Source organism: Lissotriton helveticus, chromosome 3_2 (genome assembly GCF_964261635.1).
Source record: "Lissotriton helveticus chromosome 3_2, aLisHel1.1, whole genome shotgun sequence".
Classification (NCBI taxonomy): Eukaryota; Metazoa; Chordata; class Amphibia; order Caudata; family Salamandridae; genus Lissotriton; species Lissotriton helveticus.
This window is the reverse complement of record NC_136062.1, coordinates 392217971-392234683: the sequence shown is the minus strand read 5'-3', so window position 1 is coordinate 392234683 and position 16713 is coordinate 392217971.

Sequence of the window (16713 nt, the reverse complement as noted above, 5' to 3'; positions counted from 1 at the left end):
ATCTGCGTATCCCAATATTTTGGTCTCATATCCATTCAATACAATTGGGCTGATATTTTAATTTTTTTCTATATATCTAATAAATGAGTCAATATAGCAAGCAAAGAGTAGAGGGGAGCAGGGGCATCCTTGCCTAGTCCCACGTTCGATTTTTTTTGCCTCGCTCAGTTCTCCCCCCACTTTCAGTCTGATGTTCGGATTTTTATATAGGGCCTTTAATGCTCCTATACATATTTTCCCAAAATTACATTTGTTCATTGTTGTCCACAGAAAACCCCACGAGACCCTATCGGAGGCCTTTTCAGCATCCAACAATATTAAGACATAGGGTCTCGTGAGGCATTCGTACCATCCAGCAGCGCAAACACCGTTCTAATATGATCGGCAGTACCCCTCCCCGGTATGAACCCGTGCTGCCAGGGTGAGACTATCTTCCCGATTACCAAACTCAGTCTATTTGCCAACATTTTAGAATAGGCTTTAGTATCACTATTCATTAAGCTGATTGGTCTATATGACCCGGGATCCGTAGAGCTTTTATTCTTTTTTAGAAACACCACCATTGAGGCTTCTCCCCAAGACTCCCGAGGGGCGGCACCATTTTGTATAAGAACCATAAGTTTATAAATGTCTGCTTCTAAAGTCAAAAATAACTTCTTATAAAACTCTAGCGGTATTGAATCAGGTCCAACTGCTCTCCCTGACGGGAGATCATTAAAAGCTCTTTGTACTTCTTCTAAGGTAAAGTTAATCTCCAGGGAGTTGTTATCCTCCTTTGTTAGCTTATCTAGTGAGGCAGACTCTAAATATTCCTCAATTTCCGCTGTATCTGCTTCCCCGTTATCCTGACTATATAATTTCTTATAAAAAATCTGGAATACAGAGCAAATTTCCTTTGGTGTTTTTACTATTGCCCCTGCCTCCGTAGTCATTTCTGTTATCTGCCCCTGAGTAGCCGCCTGTCGAGTTCTAATCGCTAGGATTCGTCCTGCCTGTTCGCTATATTCATGTTGCTCTTCCCTCCTCGCTAGGTATTTACCAGCTGATTTTACGGCATATACTTCACCCACTGCTGCTTTAGCCATAGCTAGTTTTTGTGTTACTTTTGTCACATCCTCTTTCTCTCCTATATTTCTTAACAGTTCTTCCTCTAGTTTTGCTACTAGACTTATCTTCTTCCCAAGATCTTCTTTTTCCTGCTTGCTCCGTCTAAGAGAGTAGCTTAGCGTTTCCCCCCTAATACCTGCCTTCATAGCGTCCCATACTATTTGGGGCGACGCTGTGCCCCTATTGTTTTCCAGGGATTCTTTTAACCAAATTTCCATATGAGTTACATAATTTGTGTCCTGTAACAGAGCTCTCTCGAAAGTCCAACTAAGTATACTTTTCTGTGAATATGGTATAAAGATCTCCATGGAAAGCGGATTATGATCTGACATCAATCTGGGCATTTTTTTAACTTTCACTATCGGTATCAACGAGGGGGAGATCAAGAAATAATCTAACCGAGCTAGAGTTTTATGGGGGGCAGAATAGTATGTACTACCTCCCCCTCCGTTTATATGTTCCCAAATATCGATCAGCCCATTGTCCTGCATGAGCTGTATCAGCGCTCTGTGGGTTTTTTTCTTTTTAACAGTAAATCTTGCAGGATCGTCTTTCCACAGCCCGTTAAGGCCATTTATATTTAAGTCGCCACAAAGTACAATGGGGAGAGGCCAGTTGGGTAATTGAGAATTTATATGACTTAGGGTTTCCGGGTCATCATCTGTTGGTGCATAAATAGAACATAAAGTAAAATTAAAGCTTTGAATTTGGCACTCCGTTAGGACCCACCGCCCGTGTCTATCTACCTGTTGCTTTTTTAATGTAATCCTATTTCCCCGTGCTAATATTGCAACCCCACGTGTTCTAGTGCCCTGAGCCGTGCAGGTCAATACTTTATACCCCAATTGTTCCAATAGAGTTTTCTGCGAGATCTCTATATGCGTCTCCTGGACACAAATTAAGTCAGCTTGCAGTGTTCTAAAATATTCTTTCAAATCCCTTATTTTTCTTGCATCGTTTAGTCCACACACATTAATTGTGACTATGTGTATCATTTTTCTTTTTCTTCTTTTTTCCTTTATCCCCCTCTATTCTAATTCATTTCCTTTTCTGGTAATGATTTTTTTCCCCCACCCACCCCCCCGCCTCCCCTTACCTCCCCTTGAGGCATCCTGGGTCCTGCCGGATCCAGGTGTGGGCGCCCGTTGATCAGTACGCCTCAGTGCACTCCCCCCCCAGCCCTGCGTCACTGTAATATTTCCTTACAGAAAAAAGTCTTTGAGATCAAGGTTTCCTCCCCCCCTCTTCCCTTCCTTTTCTTCCCTTTTTTTTTTACTCCTCCTGCTAAAGTTTTCATGTATTATTTCATGTGTGAGTAGCGATTAATATATATATTTTTTCCCCCCATTATTTTTCACGGGCGAAATGTTCTTAATATGACACTTATTGTTTGAACCACAAAAAAAAGAGAAATTAGTTCTTGCTCATATTCCAGTTCTATTTTTTTAAAGTCTCAGAGATTTTTTTAAGGTAATTTTCTGCTTGTATTTCACTAGTGAAGCTCTGGGTCGATCCTCTGAATAATATTTTCAGTCTTGCCAGGTTTTGTAAATATACTTTAGCACCAATCTGTTCAAAAGGATTGAATAGCTGCCTCAGGCTCCATCTCCTTTCCACGGTTGCGTGGGCAAAATCTGGTCTAACAAAATATGTACTACCATTATATTCTTTCTTGCTTATAGGACGAGCTAGATCATATATAGAGTCCTGAAGTAAGAAATTTCCAAAAAATACCAACATTGCCCTTGGATATTTAGATTGGTTCTGCGTTTTCTTAGATTGAGTTAGGGGAAAACGATGAGCTCTTTGAACTTCTCTTTCTAGTTCCCAGGTTTGCAATTCGGGGATAGATGATTTAAGAAGTTTAATTATATACCCCCTTGGGTCGTTGTCTTCAACGCCTTCTGGGAGCCCCAGGAATCGCAGGTTATTCCGCCTTGCTCTGTTTTCCTGTTCCTCAGCCTTTATCATTAGGTCCTGTATAATTCTTTCTTGCTTTTTTTCTTGTTTTTGCAAATTAGTGACATCCTTTTCTAGATGGTCAGTTCGTTTCTCAACTGATACCATCCTTTCAGAAATTGCCAGACAAGTGCTGCCCACCTTATTTACTGCCCTTTGTAGCTTTTGGATAGCTAGGTGATGCTTTTGAGTGTCTGTTTTGACATCTTTGTATAGTTTCCTTATTGAGGTCAATATTTCTTTCAGAGACGGCTCGTTTATTTCTCCTGCCTCATCGTATTCAGAGATGTCCGCTGTAGATTCCTCCCCGCTTTCCTGAAACATCATTGTTTCCCTTGATTTTTTAGGTTTTACATTTTTCCGAGGGTTGGTCGGTTCTGGATTGCTTCCTTGAACGGTGGTTTCCTCATAAGTAGATTTATTTAGTCTTTTATTCCTTATTCTTCTTTTCTCCAATTTTTTCCTCGGTGTGCTTCCTTGTCCAGGATCACTCTCTTTCCTTATACCAGAACGACCTGATATTTCCTGGGTTGATGCATCTTGGTCTTGACCTTTGTTAAGGCCGCTTGGCTCACTAGAAGTCGAGATCCCAGTTTCATATATGTCTACATCAGATTCATCTGAGTGTGTATCAGTTCCTAGCAAAGGTAGTTTATTAGGTGGGGGATTCAGGGTTACTTGTCCATTAACCATCGGGTTAAGTCTTTCATTTGCCCCGTACAGTTTTGTTAGCTCCTGGGTTATTACCGCCTGACTTAGCCCCTTATTTGCCCCCATTTTGGACACTGGACTAAAGATGCTTAGTATACTAGGCTGCGATGCAGTTGGATCTCCCGTCGCCTTAGCATTTGCTTTTAATTCTTTGATGGTTTGCAGATGTTTTGCTTTTTTTAACATTAATTCCATCTCTTCAGTATCCTCATGGTCTTTCTCTTTCTCCTTATGTTTCTCTTTAGTTTTTTCTTTCCTTTTATCTGGTTCTATGCCATTGCCTTTAGCAGCATGTCTGTCAGTTTTCTTTTCCTTTTTGAATTTTTCATTGTCCACATGTTGCTCTCTGTAATTCATGATTTTAGCTTTGTCCTTATCTTTATCTCTCTCTAGGCCTCTTCCGTTGCCTCTGTCATCCTCCTTCCCCTTCTCTTTCTCTTTCTCCTTAGCTTTTGCTCTTTCTTTCCCTCCATCTATTCCTCCATCTTGTTCTTGTTCTTGTCCTTATTTTTTGCATCTTTGGCGTTGGTGCCTCTAGTTTCTCGTCTTTGCGGCATTGGTTTCAGTGCATGGTCATTATCCACCTCTTGTATTATCTTGTTCAGTTCGTTAGGTTCAGGCTCCGCATTCCATTGTGCTCCCAGGGTGTTTGGTCGAAGCATAGATAGATCAGCGACCGAGCTTTGGTCATGTAATTCACATAACTCCTTTCGAACGCTCTCTGGAAGATTCTCCATCCTTTCTGTGTCTGTTTCGTTCATCTTCCCTATCGCTTTTTGTCTTGTAGTCTGTTCGTTGTTCCTGCTTTCGTCACTTTGCTTAGTTGGTTTTACCTGGGTTGCATATGGAAAGGTTGATTCCTGCCCTGAGTTTGTCAGTTTTACCAGTTTTGGTATGTTCGTAATATTCCAAATATTCAGAATTATATGTCGATCAAGCCCTTTTACTTGGCGATTTAGCTGACACAGAGGACCCAGAAAATCAGATCTGCTTGTACCACCTTCAGGATCTTTTTTATTTCGTTTTGTTTGTGGCTGCTGCCTACCTCCTTGTGGATCATTGACAGCTCCCTGGGTCGCTATGACTGTTACTGTTACCTCTATGGTCCTTTTAGCGTGTGGTAGATGGATTTTAATCTTCTTCCCACCCAGCCGCTTTCGTACAGCAATGCTTAGATGCCTATAATGGTGTTTTTGGAATTTCCATCGAGGCTCTTCTCGCATTATAGAGTGAGAGAAAAAATTATGTGGTTGTGGGGCTTTAAGAACAAAGTCGTTTTTTTTAATTTTCCTGAGAAAAAAAATATGTGGATGTGGGGCTTTGAGAACAAAGTCAGTTTTTTTAAAGTTTCCTAAGCACAAATAGCCACTGTCAGCCTCCGACCAAGTGATTGGCAGACGAGACCGTGACAGAGATCAGACCCCTTCCGGGCTCCCGGCTGACCTGAACAGAGCAGCAGAGCAGCAAAGCAGAGGTAAATGTCTTATCTTTTGCGTTTTTACACGTCTTTGCTATGAGTTTATTACTTGCAGCTCTGTGTTTTCTCAAATGGTTTAATTCTGCCTGATACGTCTCTGAGCTCAAAGCTCCAGGTCTCCCCCTCTCGTGCTCCCAGCTGCCAGTACTAATGCTTTTGATGAGAGGCCGGGTAATAATTTTGTCGGTCTTCTCCACAGCTATTTTAAAATTGACTTGGTATTTGACATGCCACTCTAGGACACTGATGTGTTATTTTCATCCGAAACACGCTTTGTATGCCATGTACCCTAATTCTGGATTATCATTGGGGAGAGAAACTGTTGCGACTTCGGACCTGCAAACCTCTTTATGTACGCTACCAGTTGATCTATTTCACTGTCATTATAGTTACGTTTTTGCTTGTAATATTTTTCTGCATCTCATTATGCATGCTCAACAGGTTTATTATAATTTGTTTGTAGAAAAACATTTTATAGTAAGAGCTCATATTCCGAGTTATCAATGAAAACGGAATTACAAATATATACCAAACTTACGTAGGCAAGAAACTGTATGGCAGTGCTGCGTAGTTCCATGAACCCCCTGTCGGTTTTCCCAGCACTCAAGAGGTAAATTACATTTTCGCTGGAAACTGCTCCGGTACATGGCTGCGCAGCTGGCGTACTACATTAATATCACGCTGGGTCTACTATGCGCCAAAGCATGATTTACCTACAAGGGACCACACACACAGGGAGGCTGGCCTACTCGGAACAGTGGGAATTTTGTCATGGTATATTCAGCTCGTTAGCCACGATGACCCCCTTTCATCTAGAAGGAACAGGGATCATAACGTCAAAGGGGAGCTGTCACGAACAGTGGCTGGAAAGGTCACGAAATACGCACAAATCATTTGTACACGAGGAAGGAAATGTTTTACACCTGGGCCAGATGCCTACCCTGGAAGCATTTCCCGCAATAATTCAACATGCATGTTTTATGAATCATTTATGGACATACCTGCCGTGCAAAGGTGATTTATGAAGTACAAAGCGGTTTTGCAGATTGCTGAACTGAACAATTAACTTGCCTTATCTTATTGGTGGCAGAAGGACCTGGTGGATTGCAAGAGCCAACCAAGTATGAACTCTTTAAGTGTGCCATCATGCGAAACAGGAAGTTAACGGCAAGCAAAAACCGAAGGCGCTGAGGAGAGTTAAAGTAAACAAGAACAAGCGTGCGCCTCCCGCTGGCAGCAGGGTTGGGGAGAGAAGAGGGGGCTGGCGCCTGTTTCCCTAGCGGGAGCGAGCCACGGGCACCATGTGTTTGCATGTTAATTACAAACATATGGTGTCAAGCTCGCTCCCGCAAGGGAACTGCCAAACGTGCATGCGTTGCCAATGGAAGCAATGCAACGCGTGCACGTTTTTCGGATAAAAACCACAGCGATTGCAACAGGTCTTTTTCCAAACGGCTCATGCGCTGCGGAGGCGAGACCTAAAAAACTTCACCCCTCCTAATACTGCTGATGTAACCACTTCCTATGTCTAGCTATTTACGTGTGATGTGTACTCAGTGTCCCCAGTTTACAAGGAAGCATAGGTGATGGATTATACATTTTTTGACACTTTATTAACCCTTTTTTATTCTCCTGGAGATTGAAGGGCAGAGGCTAATGGCTTTTGGCTGCACTACGGATATTACGATTTCCATTTAAAACTTAAAAAGGCAAAGAACTCTCAGGGTACAAGAAAGACACTAATTGCATTTTAATCCTTCTTGTCTTTCAAGACATTTCTGTGCATCTAGTTGTAGTGGAAACTCTGTGCTGGAATTTTATTAGAAAAGGCTTTTTAATGGGCCTAGCAATCTCTACTTGAGGAAGCCAACGGTCAGCCATTACAGCCTTCTAGAGTCTGTTTTTTTGTGTTCTTTTGACAGCGTGGTGAAATACCTTTTAAATAGTGTTGCTTTGAGAAAGACAGTAAGTCATACCCTGGTACTGGCTGGGGTTCTTCCTCTAGTACTTAACTACCGAAATTACGTTTGGCCTCTGGATTCTGCCAGTATGAACTTTCTTCCATACAATGTTTACTTCCTGGTGGCTATGACCTCTGGCAGAAGGTTGGGAGAGATAGTTGCTCCACTGTCAGATGATCCTCTTATAAGATTGTTTGAGGACAAGGTGGTTGTCGGACTTCACTCCATCTTTTTGCCCTCGGTACCATTTTCTTTTCATCTACCACAGGATTTAGTACTTCTTCTTTTTTCTCTTCTGCATCTTCAGAATAGAGGAGGTTATGACATTCCCTGTATTTGTTTAGTGCTCTTTCTATTTATCTAAAAAGGAACTCATCTTTCTGGCCAACAGATGTTTTTTTTTATTACTTTGGGTCTTTTATTTCATCTTTTAGTAAGCATGTGAAGACACTATCTCACTTACAAAGGATTGTGGAACAGCAGGTCTGAGGAGTTCCCGCCATGGTTGTCTGGTAAAACTCTTCTTAATCTGTCTCTATTTTATATTCCCAGGGCTAGATCAAGACTAGGGCACAGTGGACCCTCAAATTGAAAATTGCTCCACCCAATTACAACTGGCCCAGTGTCCTCACTCCCGGTTTTCAATGGTGCTGGAACAACTGGTCTGGTTTTACTCCATGTAAAATCTGTACTGTAAAATCACATATGTATCAGGCTGCAAGTGGAGCTTGGCCACGACGCTGTGCAAGATGCCCTTCTATGGCAAGGGGGGGCACAGAAGGCTCCCCTCTGCTTGTCAACAGCCTCCTGTGCCCCATGACATTCTCCCACTTCCAAGTATGACCCAACATCCTGCATTACCTTCCCTCTTATTTAATTTCCCTTTTTGTCCTACGCCTTAACTCCACAGTTTTTATTTCACAGGACATTGCCACACATAACTTTACCACCCATGATAACACCAGGCAGGCCTTTGTTAGTACTCTGTCATGCTGTACTTTAACATACAGGTATATTTTTTTAAATGACATATTATGTTGTTCTGAAAAAGAGAGATTTAAGGATGGGTAAAGGTACACTGTGTTAGAGTTTTAGAGAAGTTTTACAGGTACAGCGGAGGGTATATACTTGTTGGGGCTGTGGGGAGAGCACCAAGGCCCCAACGGCCCCAGCCAGTTCCCTACATCCAGAGGGAGAGAGATAGCAGTGCCCCCACCTGGAGGGGGCAGCTAGAAATGCTGCTACCTGCAGGCAGGAGCAATGTTCAGAATTGTTTCCCTGCACTCTCCACTGCAGCTCCCAGCTAGTGGGAGCAATTTTAAAGCTCATGCCAGCTAGGAGCAGACTTCACGACTGCCCTCGCTTGGTCGGCAGCTCAAAAATTGCTGCTGCTAAGCGAGAGCAAACCCAGATTTCTTTACCCGCACTAGCACCCCACTACATAGCAGGAGCCAGTACTGGGAGATGGGGTCCCCAGGACCTTAATGGCTCCTTGAGGGGGCACGCAACCCACTCCCTTTTCTAATTACAGCCGGGTCCTGGGGGATGGGGTCTCTAGGGCTGAAATTGACCCGGGGGGAGGCTGCGTGCCCCCTTCTTAACGACGTCCGGGAACCAGAGCCAAATTGGGCCTGGGATGGGACTCAGTGCCCCCTCTCCCAGTTTAGTGTATATAGGGCTCCAGGGAAGAGGTTTACGGGGCTGAAATCAGACCGGGGAGGGGGGCCGTGGGCCCACCTCCACCTTTTTTAATACTATGGCTGGACTCCAGGGGATAGGCTCAGGAGTAGGGCCGCATTTCCCCCTCCCTGTTTATTTCCACAGCTGGGCCCTGGGGGTTGGGGTCTCCGGTCCAATCAAAGTCTGGGTGGGGTGGCTAAGTGCCTCCCTCCCCCTGTTTAATATCGGCCAGGCCCCGGGGAATGGGGTCCCGGGGACAAAAGAAGCATGCAGAGGGGGTGCTACGCCTGCCCCTTACCCTCAAATATATATTTAAATCCCCCAGGACTAGGGGAGGAGCTACATTCCTGACTAGTTCAAGTTCAAGTTCGGGCATTTATATAGCGCACTACTCACCCAGAGGGTCTCAAGGCGCTAGAGGGAGGGGTTCATTATTTGTCGAATAGCCAGGTTTTCAGTTCTTTTCTGAAGGAGATGTGGTTCTGAGTAAGGCGGAGGTGGGTGGGGAGTGAGTTCCAGGTTTTGGCAGCCAGGAAGGAGAATGATCTGCCACCCATGGTGGTTTTTCGGATGCGCGGGACTGCGGCGAGGGCTTGACTGGATGATCTTAGTTGGCGGGTGGGAAGGACAGTCGGGTGTTGAGGCATTCGGGTCCCAGATTATAGAGGGCCTTGTGTGCATGGGTAAGAAGGCGGAAAGTAATTCTCTTGTTGACGGGAAGCCAGTGGAGATTTTTTAGGTGTCCGGTGATGTCTAATATGAGTCTCGCTGCCGCGTTTTGGATACGCTGGAGCTTTTTCTGCAATTTTGTTGTAATTCCGGCGTAAAGTGTGTTGCCATAGTCTAGTCGACTCGTGACCAGTGCATGGGTGACAGTCTTTCTTGTCTCGAGGGGGATCCAGCGGAAGATCTTTTTGAGAATGCGAAGGACGTTAAAGCAGGAGGACGATATGGCGTTGACTTGTCTGGACATTGAGAGAGAGGAGTCTAGAATGAAGCCAAGGTTACGTGCATGGTCTGTGGGTGTGGGTGCTGATCCCAAAGCGGACGGCCACCATGAGTCGTCCCAAGCTGAGGGGGAGGGTCCTAGGATGAGCACCTCCGTTTTGTCTGAGTTGAGTTTTAGGCGGCTCTGTTTCATCCATTCGGCTACTTCTTTCATACCTTCGTGAAGATTGGTTTTGGCGGTGTTAGGGTCTTTGGTGAGTGAAAGGATTAGCTGGGTGTCGTCGGCGTAGGAGATGATGTTGAGGTTGTGTTGACGTGCGATGGAGGCGAGAGGACTCATGTAGACGTTGAAGAGTGTGGGACTGAGTGAGGAACCTAAGATGGCGGCGTGAGATCTCGGCTCCTCCGGGACCGTCCCCCAGCCTCATCATCCTAAAAGTTATCCTGCCACTGGAGCTTATCAATCATCGGCTTGTCAGCAGGTCATTAGCCCTCTTCTTGGAAACTAACAACATCCTTGAAGAGGAGCAATTCGGTTTCAGACCAGCCCATGGAACCGAATCAGCTTTGCTGATGGTCTTGGACGACCTACGATTGAGGGCGGACAGGGGAGAATCAGCAATCTTAATCTTGCTAGACCTGTCCGCCGCTTTCGATATGGTGAGTCACGACATTCTGCTGGCAAGACTAAGAAGCATTGGAGTTGGGGGAGCAGCGCTCGACTGGTTTCAATCATACTTGACGGACAGATGGCAGGCAGTAACAATCCCCCCGTACCAGTCTGAGTTTGTTACAGTCCCACACGGGGTCCCACAGGGGTCGGCAATTAGCCCGATACTTTTTAATATATATATATGCAACCCCTGCTGGGCATCATCAAGACTCATGGCATCAGCGTGATCAACTATGCGGACGACACGCAACTGATGATTTCTCTTGATGGGACACATGCAAACTCTCTTGAGTCCTTTCATACCTGCATGTTGGAAATGTCATCCTGGCTAAACCAGAACTCACTACAACTTAATAGTGACAAAACCGAAATACTACATTGTAAAGTAGGTAGAATCACTAGAAGTCTACCCATGGACTTCTGGCCTCTGGAGCCAGGGGAGTCACTGACCCCAGTAAAATCAGTGAGGAACCTTGGAGTTAGCTTTCATGACAGCCTAAGCCTAGAGACCAATGTTAATAAGCAGGTAAGTAGCTGCTTCGCCTTAATGCGAGGACTTCGAAAGCTACTACCCCTTTTACCATCACAGGTCAGAGCTTCCATAGTCAGGAGCAACATTCTAAGCCGCCTGGATTTCTGCAACGCTCTGCTACTGGAATCCCCTGCCTATCTAATCTCCAGACTTCAGAGCATCCAGGCGGCTGCAGCAAAACTGGCACTCTCCCGAGAGCGAAGATCCTCCACCACCCGCGCTCTGGCCGACTTACACTGGTTACCTGTACATCAGAGGATTCTCTTTAAATCCCTATGCACGGTGTTTAAGGCAGTGCATGGGTTGGGCCCCCGACCACTTCAAAACAAATTCAAGTGGTACGAACCCACTCGGTCCCTCCGCTCTTCCTCATCCAACCTTATCATAATACCCAGGATTAGGAAAGCCACCTGCGGAGGCAGAGCCTTCAGCATAGCAGCAGCTCATCTGTGGAACAGACTACCTATTGAAATCAGGAAAACAGGTGAGCTGATGGCCTTTCGAAAAAAAGTGAAAACGTGGCTTTTCCCAAAAATCTAATCCCAACTCATGATATCCCTCATGCCCATGATGCACAGTGTTAATTAGCTATGTGAACTCAGCGCCAGGATGCCCGTAGGGTTACAGAGGCGCTCTATAAATACTATAAATAAATAAAATAAATAAATAAATCGGCGGATGGTGCGTGGTGCACCTTGAGCCAAGTCTGCCTCCCTGAGGACGTTGTCAGCCCGAGCTACAAGCGGCGCGGTTGCCGGCCTGCTCCGAGACTGAGGCCGGGGTCTGGCGTAGAGGGAGACAGCCATGACAATGCAGGCTTTACCCCGCACTGACATTACGAAGCTGCCATCAACGACTTGCACTGGAGGGCGCTCTTGGTAGAGGAATAGTTATATTTTCTATTCCAACACCTTCCCTACTGTTACGTGGGCTGGAGTTGGAATAGAAAATTAAACTATTCCACAATCCAGCGCCTACAGCGCAAGTCATTGTAACGACTTGCATTGTAATGGATGCATCGTAATGGCAGTGCGGGGTATAGCCCGCGTTGTCATGACATACATCCGGCGTAGAAGAGCGCCTGTCAAGAATAGCGTAAACAGCGGCGGCCTGGACCGGAAGTCTCCGGTCGGGTCCACCCGCGGGACGCAGTAACTGCGGAACGCGGCGGAGGTGAGCGGCGGGGGGTGAGTGGTGACTGCGGTGATGGAGGAGCCCTCCCCTCGCGCTGCCATCTAAAGGTGACCGGACGTGAATTGGAGCCCTTTGAAGTCGCTGCAGAGGTGGGGGCAGCTGAGTAGAGACCGGAGTGGCGACGTGCTGCACCCTGAGAGGAGACTGGGGGTGAGCTGAGGTCGTGTCCTTTGGCCCACGCTTTCCCCCCCTGTTGCCGAAGCGGGGAGGGGCAAAGAGGCCAGTGATCAGACCTTGCTCTCTGTGTGGGGGGGTCTCGTGAATGGGCCTTTGGAGGATGTGAAGTGCCTCCTGCCTGCACATAGGCCTGGGTGAAGAGACCTGAGGGATTGAGCCCCCTGCCCCTGGTGACGGAGGAAGTGAGGTGCTTGGAAGTGGCGGTGCTAGAAGTGGGGAGGCGACCTGCTTACGGAGCCTGTCCGGCGGGGATTTGGGCGGACGAGCGTCCCACATTGCTGTGGTTGTCTGCTCCTAGCCCTCCCAGCGAAGCCCATGCAATTGATCCTTAGTGGTCTGGTGTATATTTGCACGAGCCCTGGGGGGAATTAAAAAGACATATCCTGCAACAAATCCTCAGACCGAGGCTCGTGAGAGGTGCTTGCAGATCAAGATATGGCGTCAAACTAGATAGCCAGAGGCACTCATCCAGAGTATCAAAAGGGCTTAAACAAGTGCAATCTAATAAGTTGCACCGCTACACTATGCCTAATTGTTCCCCATCTGACTCGAGGCACTACGCAGCTGGCGGAGGGGATTCATAGGGCCCAGTGGCGGAATTGACGCTGCTTGATGTCATGGCGGCGATAGAGGGGAACAAGTCTTTCCTGTGGCAACAGATGGAAGCGCTGGACACTAAGCTGGACACAGTGTCGATCGAGGTAAACCAAATACGTGCAGACCTTACCAAAGTAAATGAAAAGGTCAAATCTCTAGATATCAAAACTACTAGCTTGGTGGAGGACGTGGCACAGCTGCAGCAAGTAGTGCGTGATCTTAAACTGTCTCACGACCAGGCGGAGCGTAAGCTGGATGAATATGAAGGGAGGGCTTGACGCAATAATATCCACATCTTAGGAGTGCCCGAAAAATCCGAAGGCCTGGCCCCCGATCTGTTTGTGGAAGACTTGATTCATAAGCATCTCACGCCCATGGGGATTGGAAAATTCTTTACAATTGAGCGGGCACATAGAGTTCCGGGGGGAAGACCGAGGGTCGGAGCGCCCCCACGTCCTATGATTGGCAGGGTTCTGAATTTTAGGGACAGAGACGCTATCCTGCAGGCTGCCCGTCTGGGAGGACCCCTACGGTACGAGAGTGCCACACTCTCCTACTTTCCAGACTTTACTCAACTAGTGCAGAAGCAGCGGTGGAACTTTCTAGCGGTCAAGAAAAAACTGTGAGAGAGAGGGTACAAATATGCCATGATGTTCCCGGCGCGTCTAAGGGTGCAATCCGGGGGAAGGGCATGGTTTTTTGATAATCTGGACACCGTATCTGACTGGGTTGACAGCCGTCCCCCAGATGGCCCTGAGTCCCGAGCCCAAGAGGGGGCGGTAGCCACTAAAGAACAGGATTAAGTCTGAATATAATTGTTAGGACTGTTTGTACTCCATCAGGTATTGGATGGGTGCACGATCACTGGCCTGGTAAGTTTCTCCCGGGGAGCTTGGAACTGTATCCAGCCATGCGAGCTCTGATGGGCAATTGTGTTTCTTGAGTGCGGGGTTGGGGGGGTGGGAACGGATTGCCGGCACCCTCCTGCGTTACTATCTTATTAGCTTTGTAGTTTTTGTGTGTAGGGCGACAGGCACTCTGCTAGTTGGGTATGGGTAAACGCCATATGCAGGGGTACAGGGAGGGTGAGTGGAGGAGAGGGGTTGTATTGTGATTTGTGCGGATGTTCGTCATGTTTGGCTATTGGGTATTTTTGACACTAATGAACAGCAGCACAGGGCTAGGCTCTCATTTACGGAGGCATTGGGACGATTGATTGCGATCTCGCAAAAGATACATTGATGTGCACTAAACAAGAATTAGGGATCATAGTGCTTACTTGGAACGTGAATGGCCTGGGGACAGAAAAAAGCGGGGCATGGTTAGCCAATTTATTAGTAGACACACTCCAGATGTAGTCCTCTTACAAGAAACACACCTAGTTGGGAATAAATGTATGGCTTTGCAAAGAGGTGGGTATAAGCTAGTAGCTCACGCGGGATTCACCTCGGGGTCACGGGTTGTAGGCATACTAATTAAAAACTCATTCCCCTTTACTATCCAGGCAACGTGGGTAGACAAGAGAGGCAGATATATTGGGGTGTTGGGCATATGGGAAGGGAAGACGGCCACATTCATGTTGGTATAGGTCCCACCAGGCTTGCAGAGAGACACTTTCAAAGACATAAGTAAAATTTTCCATTCACTTCCAATGGGTCTTCTGTTACTAGGGTGGGATTTCAATGCAGTAATGTCAGGAGAGCTTGATCGTCACCCACCGCGTGCCCTTAGGCCTGCTCAGATTTGGTTAAAGAACTCACAGAGACAATGGGGCTGGTAGACGCGTGGAAAACACACAACCCAGCAAGTCACAATACACTCATGTGTCAAGTGTGCATAATAGTCTTTCGCGCATAGATTATGTCCTCGTCCCGGCGATGCAGGCGCAGACTATCCGGGAAGTTAGGTACCTAGGTCGGGGTATATCAGACCACTCCCCGGTGTGGCTAAGAATTGGGCTAGAGCAGATGAGCGTTGGTAGGGTGGCTCCTCTCAACCCCTGGCACTTTAAGGACCCGTCTACCTGGGAGAACATTGTCAAAGCCACTGACAACTACTTTCGGGATAATGTGGGCACAGTGGATTCTGCTCGAACCCTGTGGGAGGCCTTCAAAACAGTCATCCAGCGAGAAACTCTCTCCCTGGTTTTTCTTTTTCAACAGCATTGCCAGAGACAGAGCTAGAGCGCAGAGCAGAGAGGTCCAAAGTAGGATATATGAACATGGGGATAAAGCTGGGAAACTTATTGCGTGGTTAGACAGGAGGGAGTGGGCGTCGCGATTGGTGCCGGAGGTGCAGAGAGTAGACGCCATTCCCACAACAGACCCTCAAGAAATAGCAGATACTTACACGGCATATTATCAAGGGATATATAGCTTGACAGGAAGGTATACCAAGGAGGAGAATGGTGAGCTGCTCAGGGATATAGGGCTGCCTACACTCTCGGAAGAAAATGTCCAATACCTGGAATCCCCACTGACAGATGATGAGGTGGCGCAGGCAATTAGGGGGGTGAACTCCGGGAAAGCTACAGGACCTAACGGTATTCCCATCGAACTATACAAATTGGCTTTGAATAAACTAGCACCCCATATCCGTGCTATGTGGCTCGAAAGTATGGACAAAGGAATACTACCGTATGAGCAACGAGTTGCCAATATAGTTGTAATATACAAGTATGGCAAACCTAGGACCAGCTCCGCCTCATACAGGCCAATTTCACTATTGAATGTGGAACCTAAGGTCCTAGCGAAATTGCTGGCGACACGTTTAGTCAAAGTCATAAGCACCCTGGTGCACCCTGAGCAATCGGGCTTTATGCCACCCCGTAACACGGCACTTAACCTGCGTAGACTGCACGGAGTGCTCAGCAGAGCACCCACTATACAGGAGCCGGCCGAAGTGATATCGTTAGACGCTACCATGGCGTTTGATGTGGTCGAGTGGCCCTATTTATTTGCGGTCTTGTGCAAGCTAGGGTTTGGCCCGGAGTTCACGGGATGGATTTGTATTCTGTACTCCGGCCCCATGGCCAGAGTATGGTTAATAACCGAAAATCCGCAGATTTCTACCTGAGAGGGACACGCCAGAGATGACCCTTATCGCCACTTCTTTTTGCGTTGGCTCTGGAACCCTTGGCGGCCTGGATCAGGCAAGATTGGGTAATACGGGGAATGAGGTGGTCGCTCGATTGGGAGGATAGGATATCTTTATATGCAGACGATATCCTACTCGACGTAACTTCCCCCAGGGTGTTGCTAATTGGTCTTCTGGACATACTGGCTATATTCGGGAGATACTCGTGGTTTACTGTTAACTGGTCCAAGTCAGTGATCTATGCCATCCATGGGGATCCACCCAAAATTCCTTCAAACTGCCCAATCCAGATTGCGCCCGAGGGTTTTCTGTATCTCGGCATATACGTGACGCTGGATTCTAGGCACCGATTTGCTCGTAATTTGGAACCTCCCATGCAGCGCCTTAAAAGAGATGTAGCACACTGTAGATCCCTTCCCCTCTCTTTGTTAGGAAGAGTTGTCCTGTTTAAAATGATGGGCTTGCCTCGCTTCCTGTATGCACTCCAAAATGGGACGGACCCGGTTCCAGCGTCCTACTTCAGGGATGTGGAGAGCCTCCAAAGACAACTCCTTTGGGAAGGTAGACGTTGTATAGCGCTTTCTAAACTAACTCTCAATTG